The 24,453-nt window shown below is 45.5% G+C and overlaps 1 protein-coding gene across 8 annotated transcripts in view; it reads right to left on the bottom strand.

Moving 5' to 3' along the window:
• Window positions 1-24,453, bottom strand: part of HIVEP3 (HIVEP zinc finger 3) — a 274,785-nt gene that overhangs the window by 235,557 nt on the left and 14,775 nt on the right. Inside the window, exon 1 of one of the 8 annotated variants that reach the window (XM_069803396.1) lies at window positions 3,661-3,764. The exons of the other annotated variants lie outside the window; for them this stretch is intronic. The gene's annotated coding sequence lies outside the window, so the exon portion shown is untranslated. Of the gene's footprint in view, window positions 1-3,660; window positions 3,765-24,453 lie in introns of those variants that run through there. 8 annotated transcript variants of the gene reach the window in all.

Genomic DNA, 24,453 nt, shown 5'->3' with positions numbered 1-24,453 from the left:
CCACGCCAAGGTGCAGTGCTAAGCTGCAAAAATGTACAGTTTGGAACAGGACAAGCATTACAAGACAAAATGACCTGGCAGTGGGGTTTGGAATAGGATGGATTAATATCTAATAACCAGCTGGTGGGGTTGGGGTCACCTTGGAGCCCATAATAACCTGTTCCAGCAGTGGGGACAGGAATCGAGAGCAGCAGCACCATCTTTGCCCTGGGCTGCCGGTCCCTGTGAGTTGGGGCCAAGCAACATGGAAGGAGCTTGCAAGGAGACGCGCTTGCTCGGCACCTCCCTTGCAGACAGGGCTCTCAAGCTAACAACAAAAATACCCTTGAATCCAGCTCTGACAGTCAGTCTGGAAACAACACCGAAAGGCAGTGCTTCTGCCAAAGAGAAAGCAACAGGGAAAGCTTTATATCATCCCAAGTCAACTGCTGAGGTCTCGAATAAATACCATCTGGAGCTCTCTTGCAGACCTGCTGCCTTTCCTTTCAGATGTAGGATCTACCTAACATACCGCACGGCAGCTGCAAATCTGGGCAGACTTCCTGCGAGCTGTGAAGCCGATCATCTTCACCTGCAGAAAATATTGGCTGCATACAACACGCCGCGAGCGGGAGGAAGTATGTACAAATTAATTACTTGCCTGAGGCGACTTGATATTTTCCTTAACTAGGTCAAATAAACTGTAACAAACCACGCTGTCTCCCTCTCCCCTTAAAAAAATACTGAGTTGCAGGTTTAATGAACTGAGCTTCCTTCCAAAAATAGTTTTGCAGGTTGAGACTGCAGCTTCCCCTATCACATAAGATGTACACAAAAGAGAGAAAACGAAGTCAGTGTTGAGTGTGTTGATGTCCAACGCGTACAGGACAAGCCTTCAGTGCTTCTAATCGCAATGAACAGATACTGTTTTGATACATTAGGAATAAGACCTTAGGATTTTCACCTTTAAGCCATCGGTGACTCATTGCCTGAAGCAGCTTTGGTGTTCCTGTTATCCAGTCTTAGGGTCCCAGCTGGAAGAATTTGAAGGCGTGATTTCATCTTCCTTGATCCTGTGTCATCACTTACACTGGTGTTAACTGGGGATAATGCGCTACCAAATCACAAAGGACTCCTTGGCCCTCCTTTTGCACAGAAATACAAGAACCAACAGTCGCGGGCAATGGAGGTATCAGTGTCCATGCCATGCGTGGCGTGGCTGGTATCCTCAACACAGATGAGGACACCCCGTTGGTCCCTGGAGATGGCCGAGCAGGCTACCGTGGGGCACTAATTCTAGCAACGCTTCTGAAATTGCTGCTTGGACTGCACTTGCCTAGGGACAGACCCAATGCACATCATGTGCAGGGAGATGTTGACCTGCAAATGGTCATGCTGTACCTAAATGTATAAATAATAAAAAGGAACATGTCCAGTTCCACAGTAGTCCAAGAGTGAGGATGAGCTGTTGGCTTTTTCTTCAGCAGCCCAGGCTCCAGGGGGAATCAGTGCTGACCCAATAAAGCTGGAGTGAGACCAGGCAAAGCTGGCAGGGCCCCGGTGGCAACGAACAACAAGAGTGAAACAAGGCATCCTGGATAGCCTGTTGTCTGCAGAATTGCTTCACGCACACCTGTGGGATATGCCAGATTGCACCAGCCTTTGCACTTGAGCTCGCACTCACTCCATAGAGGAGAGGAAAATTTCTCTGACCAGGAACTCTTCCTCTTCCCTTGGTATGCTGGAAAACCTATTTAACAAGCTCCTGCTAGGCTACAAACAACCCTGTATTCTCCACCGGGAAATAGCATGGGGGGACCTGGAACCATCTAGGAAATTAATATGGAAAATCCTGAGTCAAAAGCAAAACATACGGTAAAATTTTCATTCACCAGTGGGACTTGCACCAAGAGTCAGACATGGCAAGACTATTGCATCTTAAGTCTGACTCATTTTCCTGGATGCATGCTAAGGCACCACACTCATCTGCTCACAAATTTCCCACCAGGAATGCGGGAATCACTTACAAATGCACTTGCAATTACTCTGAAATCATACTCCCTATTTTTGCTGCCGGATTCTACCCCAAAGCTGTAACAACCATCCAGGCACAGCACAGTTAAAAGCCAAACACAGCTAAAACACACCTGGGTTGCATAGGGTTTCTTTTAAAGGAGGCAGCACATTCCAAAGTCATACCAGTTAAAGAGCTTGCTTAGGGCTGTCAGGCACCCCAGTAAAAATGAACAGTGCAAGTGTTTTGGTTTTGATGCTACAGTAAAAAAGTTAAAGTTCCTATCTTCTTGTGCTTATCATTTCTTTGCAGCCCAGGGGCCTCCGCACAGACCACAGGGACCTTAAAAGAAACGTGCTCCATTCAGGTGGGCTTACTGCAAAAATGGAAAGGTGTTAAATTTTGTAATGAGGAATTTCTCAGAAACACTTTGATATTCTGAGTACATCAACTGGGAACCCTACATTAGCTCGCTCAGCTCCCAGAAACCATGAAATGTTGCACCAACAAGCAGAAAATTGAGATGACCAGGGATTGTTCACACTTCTTCAGCAATTGCAGAGCTTGTTTTAACTTCTATCCCAGCATGGGTGTTGCTAACATCCCTACAGAGTATTTGGGGAGTGACAAGGAAGAGCAAGAAAGGAAAAACCCAGATGACCAGTAATGCAAACACAATTGATTTATCAGAAACGGCACCACTGTTTTAAATCAAAGCAGTGAACAGTTACTGTTTTGGCACGCTAGTTTACAATCAAAATCAACAACTGCTTGTAATATCACTGGTGGCCTATAAAAATCCTCTCCAAAACCACTACTGGTCGTCTTCCATCAGTGAAGACTACCATAAGAGCATCCACTCAGGCAGCTTATGCCATTTAGAGTCATACCGGGATAATACTTGGGTTTCAACCAGAGAATTTTTGTCCCTCCTGAATTTTCCCAATATTTTCTGCAGCGCACTACTTTCTCACAGCAATCTCCGATTTACTCAAAGATCCTCAAAACAACTTTTGTACAACTGCTGGGGCTTCAAGCTTTTGGAAAGCCTCAAATCAAGGCACAGCTGTACATATAAAATTACACTTTTCTTTTTTTTTTTTTTTTAAAAGCACAAAAGCACCAAGATCTAAAAATATTTTTGAAGCAAATAAAATAAATCTTCTCCCCATTCCTGAAGACCACGTCTCACCTTTGCTAATAGTTCCCAAACTAAGTTCACCTTCAGCTGCAATAAGAAATATTTGTTACAAAATTAAATAGGAATGAAAATAGGACCTTAGAAAGAATTTTCTTCTTGCACTGAGCTACAGGACTTAACACTGGAAAATGGTGCATTTTACGGAGAAGTAAAAAGTGTCCTTTGAACGAACAGCTGCACTTCACATCTATGTTTAATTAAAAAACAGCTGGGACAAAGTGGCTGCTTATCAAGAGCTAATAACTACATTTCCTACTAATCTACAGAGTGGTCCATCCAGTGGGGCAATCATACGTATAAAAATATAGAGACATATATATATATATTAAAAAAATATATGGCATATATTGGCTTTGGAAAATTGCATATTCCAAGGAGGAGTCTGTCCCCATGAAGGGCTCTCAGTCGGGCATCTAAACAAGTCTTTAAATAAATGGCATTATCAGAAAATCTGTCCATCTCATACCAGCAACATCCAACCTGCGCAGTCTCCTGTAGCGTGCTGAAGCACCAGGCAGAGAGGGACTGAAAGCAGCATAAACCCCCTCCACCTGCTCCTGCTCTCTGAAGGCACTTGGGCGTCCTCCCACTGCCTTACAAAGCCCGACGGGCAATAAACCCCATGCTAGACCTGAAGAAATTAGGAGCAAAGGCTATAAATGCAGTGGGAGTAAGGCAGAAGCAAAGAGGCGGAATAACAGGCAGCATTTCAGGCAAAATCCAGTGCTGCACATCTCAGAGGACAGGGGAAATTCCCAGGGTCCACACAGCTTTGCACCCCACATTTGGCATTGCTGTGGGTGGCTGAGCAGAGGGGTTCAGGGCTCTGCCCCCGGCTCAGCGCAACCGCCGAGGGTTTCCTCCATAACCTCATTATTACCTTACATTTCTCTACACTTAACGGCTTAAGCCTCTTATCTTCCACATGCTCTGAGTCTATGCAAATAGCGCTAATAAAAGCAAAGGATTCTCATTATAGCACAAATCTCTTCTCAGAGTACGGTCGTGGCCTTTTTTTCTCTAAGCACCAGGAAACAGCCTGGGAAGACAAAGAAGCACAGCCTCAGAGGACAAAAAAAAATGCAAAGACTAGCTAAGATACAGCAAGTAGAGCCTTTTATTCACCTCCTCCAAGGCCAGCAGCTCCATCCCTCAGAGTTCAAGTTCATGTTCAGAGGGATTCCCAGAAGCCAACTAAACCTGCTGGGTATGTTTGAGTAAACGCATCCCCACTCCTATGATTTAACTTTCAGATCTGAACAGGGTGGGGGGGTGGGGGAGAGAAATCCAGCAAAAGCAGACTATACTGTCTTGGTATCCTAAGTCTCAAAGGGCAAGCAGTGAAGGAGTCCATTTTTTCTCCCTGTACTTCCTGCTACCAGCTGTGCATCGCAGCTACAAAACTTGTTATCCAACACGATGTTACCTCTGACGCTTCAGCTTTCCATCTGCTTTCTGCAGGTCTCTTTTTGGCCTTTAACCTGTGTACTATCTCTCCACCTTTGATCAAACATCTGGCGAGGTTTAAGGACAATTTATGTACTATGATTGTATTCCAGTGCTAAGCAGATGGAGAATAAAGAAATGTCAATGCGGAAAAGGGAGGGGATTGGGCAAACCCTGAATTATCTTCCCAGTTGTGAACCAGTGCATGAGACATCTTTTCTCAGTCTCCCCTTTTCCTATGTAGGTGCCTGTAATGCCAGTATCATGGGCCATGCGCACATGAGAGACAGTATGTCTTAAAATGCACCAAGATCTTCATAAAAGATAATGTCATGCCATGCCAAAAATGTTTTTCTTTTTTTCTTTTCCTACTAATTAGGTGCCTGCTACAAGAAATATCATCCCCAAACTTTTGACTTGCTTCTATTCTCCCAATATTTTCACAGCTCCTGCCCTGAACTTTGCTACCATAGACAAGCGGTAACTTAACACCATACCTGCTAACTTCAAACCCCACCAGAGAGGTTTTGCTCTACGTTTAGCACCAGCAACACAAGGTAGGGGAAAAAAGGGGGATAACAAGCACAGAGGAGTAAACCAAGCAAACAGTCTACAAGTATCCAGTTTCATCCTGAAAGCTGTTTCAGTAATACAGAGATACTTAACTGCTGGCTAAGATAGCCTAAAAGACACAAAACTGCCTTTTTCACAGGTTATCGATACACTGCGCTCTGCAGCGGCTTCAAGGGTCAGATGTTCACCACGTTCCCTGCCCATCAATCAGCATTGTGATAATCAGATAATGACAGACTACAAATAACTATCTAAGCTGGTTTGCAGGAAAGTTTTGCACAGATTAAAAAGGACATAACAGCTCCTCGCCAATTAAAGAGGCCAGCAGGGATTTGTGAGCTGTCGCTCCAGTCCCTTCCCTCACCACTGCAGCCTGAAGCTTCACGTGAACTCGGGGAACAAGGCAGGGCCTGTGCGTCCCTGTCTCCTTCGGCTCAGGGACTACGGGGAGATCACAGCACACCAGGGACCCTCCACATCCAAGCACTGCTGAGACCTGCTCCTCCACCACCAACCCGGGATGCTCAGGACAGCCGTGATGAAAGCTTGCAAACTCACGCAGAGCACTTCAGCACTGTTTGCAGAGGGTAGTCGCAGGCTGACACATAGTTTTGGCAAGTTGTAATGCAAAGTATTTCCTAATCCCTTGTTCACTTGCAGTAACCCTGTACAAATCTCAAAATAAAAGTTCTTGGCAATCACAAGACCTGCCCCGATCCTGCAGTGTCACTGTCTGGAAGTGGCCAGTGGGACCAGAGAGCCTGGGCAGAGAGCAGCCAGGTCAGCGCAGAGTCTGACATTTACATGTTGTCACAAAATCACTTTGCATTTCATTGAAACCAACAACATGCAGACCAGTGTCCAAGGGATACGCAAGTGCAGTTATATCAGAAAAGAAACCTGCATTTGGTAGATACTATTTTCCCCTTCTTCCCTCCTTCTCTGCGATGTTAGTGTTGTCAAGTGTCCCCATGTTCACATGAAACCTTCCAGAGAAACCAGCCTCAGCTATTTTATATCCTACCTCAGATGCAAACAGTATGAGCATCCAAATATTCCTGTTAACACCAACTTACATTAATATAGATCACACAAATATTTCAAAGTATGCCTGCATGCATATTCATCTTTATCTGGATAATGTGTAACACCAGCACAGCAAAGCCCATATCTAATCAGAAATGCTCTATTTGAAAGCACCGAGCTGCCCTTCACACCACACCAGCCAGCATTTGCTCTCCCTCTTTTTTACCTCCCCCCTTCTTTTTTTTTTAAACACTGTGACTCTTCAAAGAGAATTTTCCACACTTTGGACACATGCTGTGTTTAAAGGCTTGGGAAGCCTTTTTAATTTGAAAAAGGCACCACTGAAAACAGAAACACTTGAAAGGAAAAGCACTCAGGAAATATTAATACAAAAGAGGTGGGATCCATGTGTTTTCCTTTGAAAAGTTCTAATATCTGAAAGCTCAAACATACCTTGATAGACAACAGCAGGTCAGCCAGGATGTATGACACGACATTTCTGTTGCCCACAGGTTCTTTTTTCTTTCTTTTTAAATAACTACGCAATGGTTTAAACTCTAGAGACTACTTACAATCCATACTTAATAAGACTGTCATGTTTGAACAACTGATTATGCAGACTACAAATATGCAAGGATGTATTTAATTATCTGAAATTACAGGGTGGGGGGTTGCATTTTTTAACACATAGTTGGATGTTTTCTTTTTTGAAAGATCTAAAGCCAGTTTACAGTGTAAGAGGAGCTGGGACCAGCCTGGTGCCAGTGAAGACCCTGAAGTGGAGGGATGTAAGTATTTATGAAAAAACTTCACAAAAGTATTCACTTCAAAATTAAGTCTCTAAATCTAAGTCAAAAGCATCTACGTCAAAGCATGGGACACAGCCGTTTGTGCTCATCTAAAGCATTTTTGAGTTAAAAATGCAACTGCAATTAGGTTAAGTGGAGTGCACCCGGATGAGACAGTGGCCAGATCCTTGGGCTCACAACAAGGATTTTGCATAATGTTTAACTTTAATGACTCCAAAAAAACAGGTCTTCTCCTGGGCTCTTTTGCTGGCCAGGTCAACCAAAACTTGATGCCTTTGCTGGCAACAAGAGGCTGTTTCCCTCAGACCTCAATGCTTTGGAGATGCCTGGATGTCTCCTGCTCAAGGACCAGATCAAACCTAGCACTGCTCACTTTGTGAGATGCAACAAGATGATGGAGCCAAGGTACAGGCCATGTGGTTGCTCCACTATACGTGTGCCGACCTGCTTTGAGGAAAAGCTGGGGGAGAAGGCGGGGGGGGGGGGGGGGGGGGATGAAAATTCAGCCATTCACAGTTTCCTTCTAGATTCAAAATGCTATTCCAGCAAATGACAGGTCACGCAGGACTTTCAAGACTGAAATGCTTCCGTAACTCAAGTATCTCCCTACTGCCTTTCTCATGCATTTACACCCTGAAATGCTATTCCCAACAACATGTCAACAGCTTCTCAATATTGCTGAAACCACAAATTTACACCAGTTATTTTCTCAAATTTCTCCAGTGTCCTTCCAGACTAACACAAAACACCTACCGCCTGGTGAGTCTCACTCGGAGGAACAATGAAGGATTCCTCATCGGCACGCTGCAAAGGACAAATTCCACGTCTCACAGTGCCTCAAAAAGCCGCAATCATTCACATTGTCATCAGGAAATGTGGCATGCCTTCAGCTTCCGAAATCATGCCGCGCTCTTTGTATTGCACACCATTAGCTCTGAGATAATAAATAATGACAATGCACAGCACTGACATAACACTTCTATTCTTGGAGCACAAAACACTTTATGAACGCATGCAAACATCATTAATGCAATTTTGCAAGTGGGGAAACTGCATGGAGAGCTTCAGTTATTTTTTTTCCTGAAGTCCTACGGAGACTGAAGTGGTATAAGTTGTTCCTTTAACCCAGTCCTATGGTATATTTAGGTGCAGAAAAGCCAACAGTGTAGCTAACTGCTCAGTTGAGGTTGGCTGGCTAGAAGGTGTGAAAGTTTCTCTCTCTCCCATATTTCATTTGCCACTTCAGATCCAGCCAAAGCCAGCAGCGGATGCGGTTTGAAAGCTCCTGTGCAAGCATTTAATGCTTCTCAGAGCCGTCATCCACATCATGAGTATCCAAACAAAACAAACCCACCCAGTGGAGCTGCAGGGGCTGTGTTTCCTCCTCATGAGCCCAGACAACGGTCCCTTGACATGAAATACTGACAAGCAAAGATGCATGAGAAGTATTCCTGCCAGGGTCCATACTCCTTGGGTCCATACCCAGAGCTGGCTCCCCAACCAAAAATTAAACCCTTTGCTTCCCAGCACTGAGATCCAAGCAGCATCCCCAAGCAACAGCTCATCAAGCAGCTAAAAAATTATGGGCTTAAATGTCACCAGGATGTTTCTCCAGAAACGCACCCGGGTGAGAAAAGCGATGGACTATGTCAGGAGGCCGTCTCCTTGAAGCTTTAGACTAAGCAGCCTTTCTGCAGCTGAGCTCCCCCATCTCCATGGTGGAAAGGAGAGTAACACCAAAGCAAACAAACCAGAAGAATACACAGGATTAAAGAGGAAATAATATTCCCAAAACAAATGGGGATGTGTGATTTCTGGCAATGGAGACAGAGGGTATTTTGTTCCTACTCCATGAGAAACATCTAGATGCAAGTTGGTCTGTAGAAGATCAGGAAAACTCACTGTGCTCAGCACTGTGAGTGGACTTACTAGACATATCATGTGCTGGGCAATTATTAACTTTTATGTTAATTCAAGAAGAATACATAACACTTGCACACACATCAGCATGAAACAGGTATTAATGCATTAGCTTTGGCAGGAACGCCCATGGCAATTTAAGCAAGCACAAAGAATGCCTGTATGGCAGAGAAAATAACAACCAAAAATCACAGCAATACATACATTGGGGGGGGAAGGAGGAGGGGGAGACACGACACCACAGAATAAAGTAAAATCTGCAAGGCAAAGCACACCAGCTAAAACAGTTTCAATTAACAATACAGAACTGAAGAAGGGCTCTCCAGCGGTTGAGCAAGCAGCCTGGCTAGTGGCTTAAATAGTATAGGCTGCACAATTTATTTTTAAGCTAATAAAGAAAAACAAATCTGCTGCCCAAATAAACCAGAACACATTTATACACTTACAGCAGCATCTCAAGCTGACAAAATTGGAGCTAAATATTATGTACACCAGGCATGCAAACAACACCCCCCTGTTTCCTATCGTTTGGCCTCCCCACGTTGGTTGTCGAGATGAGGTGACACAGATGTGTCACCCCAGTCACACCCCAGGCCCTGTCCTGGCTCAGGACCATGCCACAAAAGGCTGCAGCCAAGCTCCTTGCAGCCTGTGCAGGGCAAGTTTTGAGCTGCAACACAGCACAGGGTCTTCTCCCACCGTGATGCACAGGAGCAACATTGCAGAAGCGGAGCTGGCCTTGGAGAGCTGCCTCCAGATGATCCAGCTGCTGAGTCGGACACCTCCCCGTGCAAGTGGGTGCTTCTCCACATCCAGTGAGACAGAAGGAAAACACAAGGATGCAGCAACGATTACATGGGTTACTTATTCCCTGTCAAATGCTAAGTGATAAAGAAATGAAGTCTATCTTAGCCAAAATGCAACAGCTCAGTTTGTTAACGCCAAAATGCATCCATCCTCCACACGCTGATTGCATTCAGACATCCACAGGCAGCCTATTGTAATTCTATTTTATATTTTTGCAAGAGTTGGGCAGAGTTTAATTAACCAACCAGGTGGAATATGGAATAAACAAGCCAAACTGCGAGAGAGCAACTCCAGGGCAGGCTGCAAGTATAGAGCTGCTGAGCTAGTGAGAAGCATCTGGCACCAAGACTTTACATAAAACTTTTAAAGGAGTGAGGCTTCAGCCAGAAAAGTTTCCTTCCTTAAAAAAAAAAAAAAAAAAAAAAGGTCAGAAGTAGATTAAGGGAAGGCCCAGAAAAAGCAGAATCTCTTGTAAAAAAAGCTTTGCAGAAATGGAAAAATCTGATAAATGCTTGCTGTATCCTTGGAACTTATTTTCAGTGGTTTAGTGAAAGGGATATTTTCCAGCCTTGAGAGGCTTGCAGTTTTTATTACCTCAAGACTAATTTTTGCTCTGTATAAAATGACAGGAATCTCTCAAATATTAGTGAAACTGCATTAAAGCTTCCCTTGTCACCTAAGGAAGTTGGTGCAGTTTTCTTTTTTTAAAAAAGGGCACTTCCACTTCTGGATTAAAAAAGAAATAATATCAACATGCAGTTTCCTTTATGCACTAATGCACTAGACATCCAAATGATCCACAGACTACCTCCATGGGTTCATTTCTTCTTCAGACAATGTTGGATACATGCAGGTGGGCATTCCCTGATACAAAAATCTTCCCATTTACCTGGGAGTGCTGCGGGTCCCACAGCCATCGTACATAGGCATTTTTCAGAAAAGGACCGTAAGCACAGCATGGCGGATAAAGCACTTCATGGAGCTGTTATCTCCTCCTCTGTTCATACACACTCCCATTACAGTGAAGAATTATTTTACTAGGCAGATGATTTTTCCATCTTGTCCTGAGCATTGGCAATCTGGGCAGAGCTAATTCTACCTGCAAGGTTTTTTGGTGCAAGGGACCTCATCTCCAACCTCTCAGATTTATGCTGCCCTTTGGTGCTTCGGCTGTTTCAAAAGACCACAAGCAGAGATTCAATTTCCAACATAGTTGCCTTTCAAGGACCCATACCAAGACTGTTACGTTGCAGTGGAGCTGGGGACAGAAACAGGGTGATGGGGTGATATTCCCTTTGCAGACTGACCTGCAGGAGACCTGCAAATTCTCCTTTGCATCAGCTAGAGCTTTTTCCCTTGTCCTGCCATTGCTTTCAGACAGGGAAAATTTAAATAATCCAGCTCTTTGGTGAAAAATGCAAGACTTCTGTCTTCTTCAATCTGTGTGGAAAAAGCCCCCAATTTGAATGAACCCAGCACTTGGAAGAGGCCTTTTTTCCTATTTACCCTCCTGAGAAATGCTGCTCAATGATATGTCAGGGGGACTGCTGGGGATTCCCGGTATTTTTGCAAACAGAAGGTGCATGAATTCAGTAAAGGGCGACTCCTTCAAAATTGTTTCCTCTCCACCCAGCTCCATTTCAAGCCCCACCTGTTGGACCTGGAGCCAGCTGTTCCTTGAACTGGGATTTCTGCAGACTTTGTGACTTTTTCATAGCAGAGAATTTGGGATAAACAGCATGCAAATGACTGCTCTCAGAAGACCAGTGACAGAAGAATTCATGACTTCTCACCTTTCCCCCATCTGCTACAAAAGGAAGGGGGAAAGGGAGAGAGGTCAAAACAGCAATTGTTCACCACCAGCCTCTCAATCCCGCTGGAAAGGAAGAGCGGAGCGGCTGCAGCCTGGCAGCCCTGAGGGCCAAGAGTGTCGATGTTGTCAAGGGCTGCACCACCATCCGAGCCATCTCCTCCTACAGCTTCTCTGCAGGTTGGTCTCAAGGCAAGGCAGGATGCTTTGCAGTGCTGGTAAAAGGCACCAGCTGATGGCTGCCGTCACCTCCTGTGCTGTAAAAACTCAGTATGGAAACGCAAGACTGAAGATGTGACGATACCACGGATATCTGCAGAGCTGACTGTTAGATTTTCTCTTTTTTTCTTAAGTAAGAAAACTAGGAAAATATTGAAAAGCATTGCATTTTCATTTGGCAAGGAATTGTTCTTATGGTCCATCAAGACACATAAAAGTTCTCCCATCGGCTTTCACAGAAAACCCCAAACCAGATCATTTAAACTCTTACAAAAAGGTTTCTGTTTAAGCAAGCAAACCGGAGGATGAAGCACACATGGAAAGGCTATCACTTTTATATTCAGAAGCTTCCACTGAAGGAGATAAAAAAACTCATTGTGAAGACACCTTAATAACAATCCCCACCACATGCAAGTCCAGTAGTTTCAATATAATTAAAACATCAGGGTTGCAGCATAACTAAAAGTTTTAAAGAAAAAAGTGTCTTTCAAATTGCTCACAAGATCCACAAAATCCAATTCCATGTAGTCATTCCTCTTACCAGGGTAGGCTTTAGCTTGCCCTATTTCATTAACACATTTAAATTACACAAGCTGTAATTTATATACAGGACATTCTGCTAGAATTTCAAGACATTACAACAGCAAATAACCTCCGCTATATTCACAGCTGCTCCATCTCTAAATCCACCCTGGTTGTGTGTATCTCTCACATACTATTACCTCTTAGTTAATATGAACTAACGAAGGCAACTCTAACATCAGGGAAGATAAAAGCCTTGCTGTTGGATGGGATGGGAGCAACTTCTTAGGGATCTGCTCTTCCTCTCCCCTGCCTCTTCCCCTGTTCCAGTCTGCACTAAAATGGCAAAAGATTTAGCCTGACTTCATTGACACTTTTTCCTTCGTATATACCACACTTTTTCATGGAGCAAAGCCGCTATATAGTGAAAGAAATGCCTTTAAAAGGAAGAGCCAGATGAACCTGAGTAATCAGCTCACCAGCAGACTCTCTAACAGTGCCTTTGCTTTTACTTTTCAAGGTATGCAACTTTTCAGGAGATACTAAAAATAAACCTCGAGCAGAAAAATAAATCACTAACATCTAAGTCAGCACTTAGAAGATGAAAAGAGCACTGACTCAACTCCCGTAGTACCCAGAGACCTGAGGATATTCAGACTGCACAGAGATCCCAGAGCAACGCCAAGGCGTGGAATCAGGAATTACACAGCAGGCAGTGGTATCCTCATAAAATCACGCTGCATCATGCAAATTGAGACACCTCAGGTAACATTTATGTCTCTCTCTCTTCCCAGTTCTTTATGCAAAATCCAAAAGATTAGCTTGAGCTTGTTGTGACAATTCACTTTTCCAAAAAAGTCAATACATAAATTCAAGGTATTTACTGCATTTGTTCTTTAAATGATGTACTTTGATCTCCACCCTGATAACAAGCAAGTAATTGAGGCTAGCCTAAAGCACAATGCCAGCATGTTATTCTGCAGCCCAGTACAGAAAGCCAGCAGCTTGGTGTATTTGGCATTCCTACATCCCTCACTACTGAACAGAGAACATAACATGACTCTTATGGGTTGGGGAGTCCAGAAAGTAGACGCTCCAGCATCCAGACTCTTGGCTCCAGTACGCAGCTCTCCCAAACTCTGCAAGTGCTGCATCTTTTCTCATTTTTCTAAAAAAGCAATTCTCACTCAATCTAATTATTTTTAAAAATGCAACTTGTTAAAATGCAAAGAAGCTGAGCTCAGCTTTCGACTTCAACACCTCTTGCAGCACTTGTAACAAGGATTGCATAGAAGGGGCATATCCCTGCAAAGACCCCAGGACCAGCTGGGACATAAGCATCACCATGGCTGGCTGGAAGAGAAACATGGTTTTGGCCTGTCCAGCAGGCAGATGCTCCTGGATGTCAGGAGCAGCCTTCACAGAGCAGGAGCTGGAAGGGAACTCAGTGTTACTCCCTAAGGCAAAAAAAAAAGGTAAAGAGGCACCAAATCATGAGTCTAAACCATTGAGTCTATAAGCTTGCCTCTTCCACTGGCCCAGGGCCTCACATGGCTGGGACAGAGAAGGCTTACGCCACTCTTGAGCTTTGCAAAGTCTTGGGGGCAAGCAAAGAACTGAACACAGCTCCCTAAAACAGCAGTCCCAGCTCCCACCCACCCAGCCGGGAGGAATGTCTCAAATTAGAGGCACCTATAGCTTACGATAAAAAAATGGCCACATGTCATCATTTAGCAGTTCATGGCCAGTATTTCATGAATTATGACCGGAACTGTGGGTACAACTTGGTTCTTGCAGCCAGGGATAAGGAAGCAAAACCCACACAACTCTTCTGAAGTTCAGAGACAAATCTGTTTGCTCCCACTCCTCTCTTCCCAGCTGAAAGATCGTGGTTATGCAGAGCTGCCTGTTTAGGAGCAAGGTGTGACAGACAAAAAGCTTGTCTGAGACCAAGCTTTGCTGAGACAAACTCCAACATCATCAGATCTTGATTAAGTATGTCTCTACAGAAAAGCAGCCTCCTTTTCCAAATAATATAATAGCCGTTTGGGGACTGCGTGCCCCAGGATACTCGCACTGTAGTCACTGGTCTGCATTCTGACTAGCTCTAAAGTCATCCATAATTATTTCTATTAAATGCACATTTGATCATTTATACAATGAATTTGGCAAGTCCCAAATTCAACCCCATCATTATAAATTCACTACTGTGCTTTACGCTGGACTATGAACTCTAAGACAAGACTGTCTCTCATTATGATGATGTAGATATGCCCTTAATCTCCTCTTGGTAAGGAAATTGCTCCATTCTCATCACTGTAATAGCTGGTCATCACATTTATCCTAATTTGAATTCATCTTCCTGGACGTAGGGAATGAGAACTTTGTACAAAAGCAGCCAAGATCCACCAGTGCTTCCTCTCCCATCACAATCCTCCCTTCCATCCACAAAGGCACCTAATGTACTGTCCGTGTATCTCCTCAGGGTATTCCTCATACTTGCTCCAATATCAACGTAACAGAGAAGCTCAGCCCGCAACTGATCTTCAGGGGACTCCTTTCGCAGCCTCTCCTACCTTGCTAGTTCTCTGTGAGCTAATCTCCATTCTCTTTGGTGTATAATTCTCCATGTGACACTGTGTCAAACAATTCCAGAAATCTGGAGTGTTGAGACCCAAAGTGCTTCCCTTGTCTGAAAAATCAGCTTTCTCAGCAATTGGGATAACCTAGTTTTACCTTGTGTTTAATTATGTAATAAAATAAGATAATAATCTTATAGACATCACTTAGACTTTCACCTTACCAGTAAACTGTGATGCAGTTTGGTTGACTCTGCTGAAGGTCTTAAGAAAGCCAGTGGATAGATAACATGATAAAAGTGAAAACCTCAAACATGCTCCAATGGTCACTTTGTCCTTACAAGTTGATGGCCAAATGCAAACTTTTGGGGAAAAGACAGACAGAAAAGAAGATTCTAAGAAATACGTCTGGGGAAGGGGCAGGTGATAGTGGGATTTCTCACGTCCCATATTAAAACTGTGCAGGAAATACAGGAAGGATAGTATCCCGTATGTTTTCAATACAATTCATAGTCTGAAATACAGGAAATCTCATGTTACACGGATGTCTAGCAACCCTACCTCATGGAACACCGTGGGAGCTGGACCAGAGCCTGAATTCCTCCTCTGCTTCCAGCTGATATTACACACATTGAGAGCACACTGGTCAGATCTCAGAGGGTACCAACGCTCAAGCCTCAGCCTGAAAATGGTGGATAAGATCTACTGCGGTACTGCATCCCTTCAGTTGCATCTAATACTTTATTAAGGCTCCAGGCAGGAGGAGGCTCCCAGGATCATATAACATGTGGGGGATGCTCTTTACAAGTCCAGCAACCGAGGAGAGGAAAAAAGTGGCAACAAACTCCAGGCCAGGCCATGCCAAGCACCTCCTTAGAGCCTCAAGCAGGTAGTTCACAACAACACGAATCAGCATGTTGAGAAAGGACAGGGAGTGTCATGCTGCCCAAACAGGGGATCTCTTCCAGCTGGCTGCATAAATCACCCTGGTCTAGTCCTTGATGCTGTGTGCTAATGCTCCCAGCCATTTCATCAACCTCCTTCGCTTGGATTGAACAAAATAACATTAGCACAGTGCAATGACATCATATCCAGGTGATGCATCTGCCCACAATTACCTCTGGTGAGGTTACTGGAGTCCCACTGGAGAGGTTTGTTCTGCTAGGATAACAGAGCTGTCTGGGCAAGCTGATGGTAGCTTGATCTTTACTGCAGATCCCTCTGTGTTTTCTTAGGATTCCTGCTATTAGCAAGAGCAGTACAGAGATGTTTTCATAAGGCAAGGAAAGCACATGATTAAAAGAAAAAAAAGTCTCTGATCTTCTCTGAGCAGAATGTTTGGCATTGCTTGCTCTTGCAAATTATTCAGCATAGCATTGAGTCCCTAGTAGCACATAGAGCTCCTTGTGACCACTTCAGCGAGCTGGTCTGCTAGGACACTGCATAGATTTAGGAGATTAAGAGATGTTAATATGATTAGGAAGCAAATACAGCTGTTACGGATGTGGACAGCTTCATGAGGAAGGGGGACAGTGATACTCTCAGTGCAAAATATTGCACTTGTAGTGTCAGCCATGGCTTGGGTCGCCCCTCCATGCAGTGCACCAAGCACCAGGACTAAGCACTGCCCATCCATCTTGCATGAGCCTGAAATGCAGGTGTTGAAGGGAGGGTGAAGTGGGCTTTCCTGGTGTCTGCTAATCTCTACCAAGAAACCAAAAGGATCAGAATTAATCACTGTTGGGATAAAGAGAGAGTGGGAGTCAAGGTGAAAGCCGCTCATGAGGTGCTCTACTTTAACACCTACAGGACCAATTTCATAGCTTTCTGGCCAAGAAAATGTAAAGCAAATGGACAGAGAATATTTAAAATATAGCTACTTCCCTTTTCTGAGATCTTTCAGGAAACAAGATACAAACTGAACTTCAAGAACATGAGTTTCCTCAAAGGGAAACAGGAGGGACCTTGAGAGCCCATCACGCAGCAGTATCCCCGGAGGGCAGGCTTCGAGGACAGCCTTGGGGCCAAACCCTTGCATCAGGGATGCCCTTTACTCTAACCAACCGAATTTCCTAGTGGACAGCAGGCATTAAAAGGAAAAGGCAGCACTGCTGAAGGTCCTGTCTCACAGCTGCAGCCATAAGGAAGAGCACGGGTGGGCTTGCCCTGTGCCTCACCGCCCCAGATGTGCAGAGAGCTGGGCGATAAGGATATCCAGACAGATGCAGTCTCAGCAGACATTGCCGACAGAAAGAAGCCGGTCCCACATGTGAAGGGATAAATGCTCATCACTGAAATGAAAGACACATGCAATCACTCAGGGACAAGCCCCCCACTTCTCAGCAGATTGCACAGCACATTAAAAACAGTGATCGCAAACAGATCTGGCTCCTAGTTACCACAGTGCAAGCTAAGGGTCAGCCTATGGCAGTTTAGTTTCTTAGGAGTTACCCCAACATAAGAAAGCAGGATTTGTGTTGTGCCCTGCCCCCACCCGATTAGGGTGTGAAGGGAGCCACAGAGCCAGAACACATCCACCCTGCAGGATGGATCATACAGGCGCTGCTCAGGCAGGGATGGGATGCTGCCAACTGAAAGCAAGGGACAGAAGGGGGAAAACGGCAGCAAGTTGCAGCGATCCAACAGCAATTCCAGGGAAAAGACACCTGAACCCAGCAAGCCTTGAGGGGAATTCTTGTCAGCGTGGGGAGGCATGCCCCGGTACCCCTCTCTTACGCTCAGGAGCCAAGAAAAACATGTGCTGTGAAAAGAGACGCTGTGACAGTCACACCTGCGAGCTCTCCTTTGCACAACCCAGCTCTCCCCGGGGAGCCCTGCCAGCCACCCAGCCCATCCCACTGCAGCACCCCGGTCTCGGCTCTCCTCCCTGGTGTCTCCAAAGAGCTTGGCCCCGGAGAATATTGTCCTTCAGCAGTCTGCAGCCGCTTGAAAACGTCAAGCCTCTTTCAGCAGTAATTTCCATCAATTATGGTTGTGCTACTCAGTCCCTTCTCTACCAAGATACCCTTAACGCCTCCTTTTCAGTGCTCTCCTCAGCTGTCCTGCCTGCAGAGTCCCCTGTAAGCTCTCCCCATGTGCTGTGTCCCACAGACACCCCAGGGCCCTGGGGCTCCTTGTCCTCTCTCTCCCTGGCCATACTGTTCCTCTCATTTCCAACCCTGCCATTTGACATCACCTTGAAGAGAATTCTCTGTTCCTAGCAAATCCACCCGTATCCCCATACCAATCCATCTTTCCCCATACCAACCATTTCATCACTTGATGACCGAAAGTTACTTCGACTAGAACCAAAACCAAGTCTAGCCAATACCTCCAAACAACCACTGTGACCTCCAGGCAGGTTATTTCAGCTTTATCAACTTTCTGTCTTGAAACAATGCTGGCAGCAAATCCTAGCTCTGATTTTTAAAGACAGCAAAGCTTCTTCAATGACTCAGCCACTTATTTTTCAGGTGATAAACCCTGAGCATCTACGCATGTCTCCCCATGTCCACATCCTGCAAACTGGAGTGCCCACCGCAAATGACGGCAAATCTACACCTAGCCACCACCACAAAAAACCCAAAGCAAGCCCTGCTGTGCTACTGCATAGCTGAGTTGGCAGCTGTAGAGAAGACCTCTGTAGAGAAGATGTGCAGAACTGCACCCTCCGAACTCCGCACCTGCCCAGCGCCCTGCTGTGCATGGCACAGCTGCATCAGTGCAGCAGTTGCATAAAGGAGCCACTTTTCGTCCTCTCAGTTTTTCTACCCTTGCAAGAAACCCTATTCATTTTTGCAGTCAGTCACCTGATGAACTGAGAGTGAAACTCCCGCATCAGGCAGGTTTCAACATCTCCATGTACCAGACATGGGTCTGGCTCTGTGGTGAGGAAACCAAAAGCAAGAAAATTTCTCACCCATTCAAGCTATCCTTAACTCTCCTATTAGGGCTTTTAGGCTTAATGGCAAAGGAGGAGGAAGAAAGAAAAAAGGAGACACCACCAGCAAGGCAGCCCCATCCTGGACAGCCCCGCAGAGGCAGGGAGCAGCCAGCAGTTGCTGCTGCTGCTGCTGCTGCTGCTGCTGTGCAATAGAGCCACGGCCAAGAGAAAGCCAAAGGCAGCACTGCTGCCCGTCACAGCCAGCGGTGTGGTTTGCAGGCACAGAGCCAGTCAAGGGGCTCTGCGAAGCAAAACAGGGAGGGAAAGTAGGAAGGAGGGAGAGAAAAACAAAAAACCCGAATTCTCCCCCTCTCCCCCCAACACCCCTGCGCTGGAACCTAGTAACAGCAGCAGTCTGCATGCACCTTTCATAGAAACCCCTCTTTATTACTAGTGGGCAACTGTATTTTTATCCTGTGGCTTTCTGTTTTTGCAGACACATTCCAGCATGAAACCAGAGACAATACGCACCACTAAGCAGCAGAGTTTATTTTAAGGGATGTAACATTTTCCTGAGAGGATGCTCTATTTGCATCTGCTGCAGGAAGCAGTAAAATGGCAGGTGTGTTTCCATGTAACCCAGAGACACAAAACAAAATGCACAATGCAAAGCAAACGCTTTTGTCTTGCAAATCTCTGCTCAGTGCACTGAAAAATAAAAAGAAAAAAGAAAAAGAGGGAGGAAGAGGGGTTTTCCCCGGGGCCTGTTTTCTAGCTTATTAGTCCTGCAGATGCTCAAGACCTGCTTTGCCAGGAAGGAGATTCATGCCCACCGGCAGGAGAAGGTAGCAGTCGCAGTCTGTAGGCTTAACCGCTGCTCCCCATTTGCATGCATGTAAAACTTGTAATTGCTGCCGTACATGCTGTACCTTGCAGGAAGTGTGCACTTCTTCCAGAAGCACCCTTCAGCAACGAGCTTTCGGTGAGGCCTCGCTCAGGAGCGCACACTCGGGGTAATTTGGAGGACAGAGCAAGTAATTGTATTTAAAATACATATATAACCCTACCTGGTTTGCATGCAGCTTCTTTAAGCCACAATGACTTCTTCAGCACACCACGTCAATTTGACTTGCCCTTGCAGCAAGCTTATTGCGGTTATTTCCTCTGAACAACTAGTACCTCCAGCACAAAAATACAGTGAACTTTCTGGATGTCACAGAAAGAAATACAAAATTTTAGCTCTCCCTCCTTTCTTCCAACCTTACACTTTGTGAAAAAAAATGGGGGGTTTTTGTACTTTGTATAAAAATATAGATACCATTCTGCTCTGGCAGGTTATTACCTCATTTTGCAAAGGTAAATGAGAAAAAGTGTGATATGATGGAGAGTAACACTCGAAGACAGCAGTAGGTATTTAAAAGAAAAGGCTTGCTTTTTTTTTTTTTTTAAAAAAAAAGTGCTATTACTCCACTCACGATCAGTGTCATAAAAGTAACAGCCAAGAGCTTAGTAAGATACTAGGAACAACTACAGCATTTGCAAGAATAAGCAACAGTATTTAGTGTTATATAGGATGATGTGCCACAATAGATGAAAAAGCAAGCATTAGCTGCTTGTGGGCTTAGAAGAAAGTTGCCCAGAAAAGACAAGTTTTCTACGGAACGTTGGTATTTCAATAAAAATCCAAGTTAAAAGCATATTTATTGGCACACTAACACAAAAGGGCAAAATGGGCAAAATCTTTTACTCAGAAGATACAGTTTTCAGGAAATGGAACTCTTTCTGACTTTTTCTATTCTCTAGAAAATTTTCTGAGATAACCCATGGGTCTTATTGCTGTTCTCACTTTTTTGTTCTACAGAGGACAATACTCCTCCACCTGCTCCATCCTTCTGCACAGTCATCTTTTCCTTAAGTGTCCTACTATTTGCTACCTTGCAACCCTTTCCTGTTTGTTTTTCTTTTCTACCCGTTATGGGTCATGGTTTAGGTTTTGTTTCACAGGAGTGAGGAGCTATCTGTGACCACACGCCTGGATGGGCTGCAAAGCCATTGGTCTGATCTGGCCTCCAGGCAGCACTGCCCTGTAAACCCTAAGAAAACAATAATGTCTGTGCATAATTCAGACTAGCATAACTCTCTTCTAACTCTGAAAACTTAAAAATAAATATTGCGCTTTCACTCTGACTCTCTTACACGTGTGCCACAAAGATGGGCAAAACCACTGGCATGCAAGGGTTTAGGAAACATACCTGAAAGTCTCCTGCTGCTGCCAGGGTGCCGTGGCCAGCACGCAGAGACACTAAACCCCACCGAACATACCCAACCCGCTGCCTGCAAACCATCCCCTGAAGCTCCCCACCCCCAGCACCAGGAGTGAGGTGTCCTCTCACACCTCGGCTCTATCAGCGCAGCACCCACGCGTGCTCCAGCCTCCTGCCAGGGACTCACTGCAAGGTGTCTCCTCCTGATTAACAGGATGAGCAGACGTATCATCTCCAAGGCTCAGTTCACACGCAAATGAACAGGCAACTCAGCTGCATGCTCAGGGACTCCTCTGATTTGTTTTCACAAAGCACAGGGACATGGACAACATCCACAACAACCACCCGTGCAGCCTTACAGCAGAAATGATACAGCCGAGCTTCATCAACGTAAATTCTCCTTACGAGGGAGGCTGTCTCATAGCAAAGTCACCCAGCAGAGGCGAGAGCTTCGTTTGCTAAATGTCGCTTAATTGCTCGCACTATGGGAGGGATGCAAGCACCGCGCAGGGGTATGGCAGGCTGTAAAGGAAAGGGCTGGTTGAACACAGCACTGCATGGGGTTCAATTTGCTTATTGGAAAATTAGAGAGAAAGGAGGGCAGCTCCTCTGGTATTGTATTACTGACAAATAATGTCATTCTGCCCTGCATTACACAGTCAATAATTAAAAGATTGTAGGTACCTCCCTAAGGAAAGCATGCAAAGACAGAAGCTTGGGGAAGACAAGCCATTTCCACTGTATCAAAAAAGACAGAATATCATTTTATTTCATGTACAGGGAGCTATTCCTACTATATAGTCTGCTGTTGCCGAACGGCAGAGAGCCCAGAGAGTATTAAATTCCCATTATAGAGACTAACAGCAAAAATAAAGGGACAGCTTGTGCCCTGCCTCCATGGAAAGGTCAAAAGTATCTTTGGGTTAAAAAAACTGGTTGCAAATCTGGGGTGCAAGTGCAGTCCCCAGCTCCGCAGCCCCCCTGCAGCACCAGCGTTTCACCTCTTGACACCCCAGTTCTCCAGATGTAAGATGGACGTAATCCCTCTCACCCTGTTCCCATAAGAACATGGGGGGTTTCTGAGGGGTTTCATGTATAAGCAGGGAAAAGGACACAAAAAACCCATCTCAGTTCTCCAGTGACCCCAGCACCATGTCACCTTCAGGGCTGGGAGAAGCAAAAGGGGACTCTGCGAGGTGATCTGACTTGTAAAACAGATAGGACAAAAACCTGACGTGTTATTTTACCAGCAAATAATGTATCTATTCCCTTTGTCCCCTGTTTTTTCATTCTTTTTGAGGTTTTTTGGACTCACTAAAGCACAGAAGTTTTTTCTAACTTGCAGCTGAGTGGCAGGTAGCCCCCTCAGGACTTCCCCCGTCATGTTGACAGTACCAATACACTTCCTTAGCACCAGCAGTGCTTTTCAATGTCATGACAAATTTTGCCTCGCACTGCCGCTCAGACATAAACCACAATGGCTGGGTGCTTGTGAGAGACTGCACCGCTTCTCCATGCCTACGGAGCTCTGCTTCCCGTCGCATCCTCAAATCCCACCACCAGCAAACAGGACAGCAAGCTTTGGCAGTGCCACTCAAGAGAGATGGGTTGAAGAAATCAAAGACCAGAACTACAAAGGCGATATAAGTTATGCAAGGTGAAAGAGCAACTCAAGCCTCCCAAATCTCTCAATTAGAGGATTTCATCATTGCAGCTTCATGCAATGGGCTCACGGGTGCGTAGCTGCCCTCCCTGCCTGCCTAATCCTATTCCTGATGCTAACACAGACCGCCGCTACTTGCCTATGTCCCTGCCTGCACTAACCAGTTCCCAGGACCTTTTTCGGGCCCCGTGCTGCCAAATGCATCCCTCAGCAGGGTTGCTGGTCTGGCTTTTGCAGTATGCGTGGGCCATGTATTCCTCCCTTGGCCAAAACTCACGGTTCACCTAAATCCTTCCTGGCTCAGAGCCTGCAGATCAAAGTCAGCTCCTGCATGTTGAGCTCCCAAATGGCTGTATGACTCACTGCAAGGGTGGCAATGGATGGACTGTGCTGACAGCAAATGAAACTGAGCGAGAGGAGCTGGGTGGGCTTGGAGCCTTCTGTGAGGTGCTGCAGTCCAGCCCAGCTGAAGAGCAGCAGGAGCATCCCGCAGGCAAAGGACAGCATCCATGGGATGGCCCCAACCCTAAGAGGCACCCACTGTACAACCAACATCATCACGGAGACGCCACACTGCCTAGCATGAAAGCATAGGTTTTAACATGAAGTTTCTTGGTTTGGGGTTGCGCATAACCTCACCTCACCTCAACAGAACTGAGGCTCATGTGAATGCTTTCAACCCAGACAAGAACCCAGAATGCAGCAGAAATTGGAAGAAGGTAAACAAGCCACACTCATATGCCCCCAACTAACACCCCCTGTCATCACTGGGAAAGCAGAAATGGAGGATTCAGGCTAACGGAGGTGATAAGGCACTGACCCACTGGCTCTGCGTCTCCTGGAGGCAGTGACAAATCCCCGAGGAAGGTGGAGCAGGGCCATATCCAACCACCATTCACTCCTATACACCCTCCAGGAGGAGGAAATTCCTCCCTGATGTTCACAGCAAGTCATTTAACCTCACTGATGAACAGGTGAATCTCTATTTTGCACAAACCGCATCGCAGGGAAGTGCCTGGGACCAGAGTTGACCTAGTACCAGTGGGAGCACCCCCCTCCAACGCTGGTGGTGCATCTCCCATCTCATCTTTTCTCCTCCTGCACTGCATCCTGCACGGCCGAGCTATTTCTTTTCACCCACTCTAAATGTGCTGCCCATTAGTGACTAAGTGACCTCTTTGTCCCCGTTTTATGACACAGCATAAAGAGGAGATGCGGCCAGTTTTCCTTAAGACTTCAAATATTCATGTACTAACCAAGTCCACTCCTTTCCAGAGTAAGGAATGCTCTTTCCCCTGACATCAAATGCAAATGGAGTGATTTTCCTCTTTGAAGTTATCAGCTGTAATCTTCAAGTTTGTCCTTACGTCCAAGCACTTTTAAAAATAATTTATATTAATTGTTCCCACTGCAATTTGGTTCACACACTAACCTCCCTGCATAAAAAAACTCCACCTAAATTCCTGACATGCCCAAACCTTCCATTAATTTGTGCCCACTCGTTCTTGTGCTCATCTCTGGCCCAGTAATGTTGGGAATTAATTAGCTCTAATTCCCCACATCCAAACGCCAGCAAGGCTAGTCCCCACTTTTGACACAAGGTTTTTGACAACCCTTCTGGTACGTTGACCAAACATATCTGGCCTCATAAAACCTGGCCAGCCATAAAATGCACCATTCTCCTCCGTACAGAGAGGAGGACAAGGCAACAAAGCTTTGACACATGCGGTCTTTGTGC

Source organism: Haliaeetus albicilla, chromosome 16 (assembly GCF_947461875.1).
Source record: "Haliaeetus albicilla chromosome 16, bHalAlb1.1, whole genome shotgun sequence".
Classification (NCBI taxonomy): Eukaryota; Metazoa; Chordata; class Aves; order Accipitriformes; family Accipitridae; genus Haliaeetus; species Haliaeetus albicilla.
The sequence above is the reverse complement of the archived record's forward strand: the minus strand, read 5'-3'. Positions and strand labels throughout refer to the sequence as shown.